Consider the following 2500-nt stretch of genomic DNA (forward strand, 5'->3'; position numbering starts at 1 on the left):
AATATATGAACGTTTTATGTCTTACGAAAGTTCTATAATAGTTTCTCGTTTGATCAAAAGGATTTCAATTCAACAGTACGGAGTGATCTTTCAGCAGATGACGTAATATTTGCAACGCGTAGTAAAGTTCCAAAGAATTGACGCTATGTATTTGATAATGTAAATAAAGTCTGTCAATTTGTACTGCAGGATTTTTATATAATAGCATTTTGCCTACCATCTGTTTGACGGTAACTCTGTCTCTCTCTCTCCCTTTCCCTCTCTCTCTCCCTCTCCCCCTTCTCTCTCTCTCTCTCTCCCTCTCCCAATTCTCTCTCTCTCTCCCTCTCCCACTTTTCTCTCTCCCTCTCCCCCTTCTCTCTCTCTCTCTCTCCCTCTCCTTCTCTCTCTCTCCCTCTTCTCCTTTCTCTCTCTCTCCCTCTCCCCCTTTTCTCTCTCTTTATCCCTCGCCTGTCCATAAAAGCAAGGTAAACCAAGTAATTTCCCAGCATTGAAATTCCTCGTTCACAAAAGCGTAATGAACCGAAAACTAGATTTAGCGACTGCATTCGATAACGAAATAACGTTCAATTGCGGAACAAAATAAGAGCGGACAGTGATTGCGCATTCGTTTAGGCAATTGTCTCTCCATGCTTTAATCCCCTCCTCCTCGTTTCACTTTCATGTTTATATAATGTTATTTAGCTTTTTTTTCGCCTTCGAAATACTGGACTACTATTTAGATGTAGTGTTTATTGTATAATACATCTTATATGTTTACCTCGGTACATAGCAGAAGTGATTGTAGGTACACAAAGCCATTGAACATGTTTGCATTCATCTTACTCTGTTGACACACTCTACTCTGCTGGTCCTACTCGGTTCTCTCGAGATCACGTAGAGCTAACATGTAGTGAGTCTACGAGAGAGAGTGAGTGAGAGAGAGGAGAAAGAGAGGAGAAAGAGAGGAGAGAAAGGAGAGAAAGGAGAATGAGAGGAGAGAGAGGAGAAAGAGAGAGGAGAGAGGAGAGAGAAGAGAGAAGAGAGAGAGAGAGAGAGAGAGAGAGAGAGAGAGAGAGAGAGAGAGAGAGAGAGAGAGAGAGAGAGAGAGAGAGAGAGAGAGAGAGAGAAACTGGATATAAAGATCTGAAGAGTATATATAATAATATAAGAAACTGACTTATGGAGGAGGAAACAATAGACATAACATCCGTTACAATTGGATAACGTTGAAAAGGAGGATGAGAAGAAAGCAAAAAGGAAGAAGAAAAAGGAAGGGGTACTAAAGACGGGAAATCATAACCGTAATAAAAGCGGCAAGACTGATGTCTCAACCCGGCTCTGTCCTTCCACGTCGCCTCCCGAGGAAAATGCTCTCAGCCCCATAACGGAGGAAAATTCCCACACAAATCCTCTTCTGCACATCCTTTCCGCGTACTCTGGCTGCGTTTTATCACCTTGGGAAAAGATGTTATTAGTGATCGTTTTCGGAAATGGGGGTTAAACTTTCGAGCGGTTTGGCTGGCTTTTTGTGCGGGCGTCGTTTTTGTGGGTCGTCTTCCGTTTTCTTGTGGTTGTTATTGTTTGTTTCTGTTCTTCGTGGGTAATTTTCTTGGTTTCCTGTTTTTGTTGTTGTTGTTGTTGGCGATCTTTCTCTTTTTCATTTTCTTCTCCATCTTCTTTTCTCTTCTTCTCCTCCCTCTATGCCTCCTTTTCTTTCATCTTCCATTTTCTCCTCTCCCATCGTCCCTTTACCTCTACTTTCTTCCCCCTTCCTCTCCCTCCTCTTCATTACCTCCCCCTGTTCCTCATATATTTTCCGTTTCTTCCCCCTCCTCTTCCTCCCTCTTCCCCTCTCCTACCTCTTCCACCTCCATCTCCTCCCTCCACCATCACCATCCATTTTCTCCTCCTCCTCCTCCCATCGTCCCCTTACCCTTACTTTTATCCCCATTCTTCTCCCTACTCTTTTTCTTTACCTCACCCTGTTCTTCTTTCTTCTTTTCCGTTTCTTCCTCCTCCTCTCCCTCCTCATCCACCTACATCTCCTCCTCCACCATCACCTTCCCCTCCTCCTCCACCTCCTTCTCCTGCTCCACCACCCTCCTTCTCCTCTTCCTCCTTTTTTTCCTCCACCACCTCCTCCTCTTCCCCCTTTTTTTTCCTCCACCACGTCCTCCCCTTGCTCCTCTTTTTCCCTGTCCTTCCACATCCGTTAAGCTGACCAACTCGTGAACTTGAAGAGCAGCCTTATATTATTGTTTTCCACAAACTCCTAAAACAAAAAACAAAATAAACACACACAATCCTGGCTTTCATCGAGGTTACAATTTCACCAAAAAGTTGGCACATCTTGTCCGATCTCACGCTCTTGCATATATCGCCGCTGTCAGAGCCCTGTCGTTATTATTTATTTTTTCTTCTCTTCTTTTGATAACAAAGTAAAGAATTCGGAGGAAATGGTCAGAATATGGTACTTTTGTGGTCATCTAACGACCCACTCGCCAACCACTAACAATCT

General features: G+C 43.6%; 1 protein-coding gene across 1 annotated transcript in view; it reads left to right on the forward strand.

Annotated features, from left to right (window-relative positions):
* The window catches only part of LOC113804282 (uncharacterized), a 9285-nt gene that overhangs the window by 853 nt on the left and 5932 nt on the right, over window positions 1-2500 (forward strand). The gene's annotated exons all lie outside the window — the stretch shown is intronic.

Source organism: Penaeus vannamei, chromosome 15 (assembly GCF_042767895.1).
Source record: "Penaeus vannamei isolate JL-2024 chromosome 15, ASM4276789v1, whole genome shotgun sequence".
In the NCBI taxonomy this organism is placed as follows: Eukaryota; Metazoa; Arthropoda; class Malacostraca; order Decapoda; family Penaeidae; genus Penaeus; species Penaeus vannamei.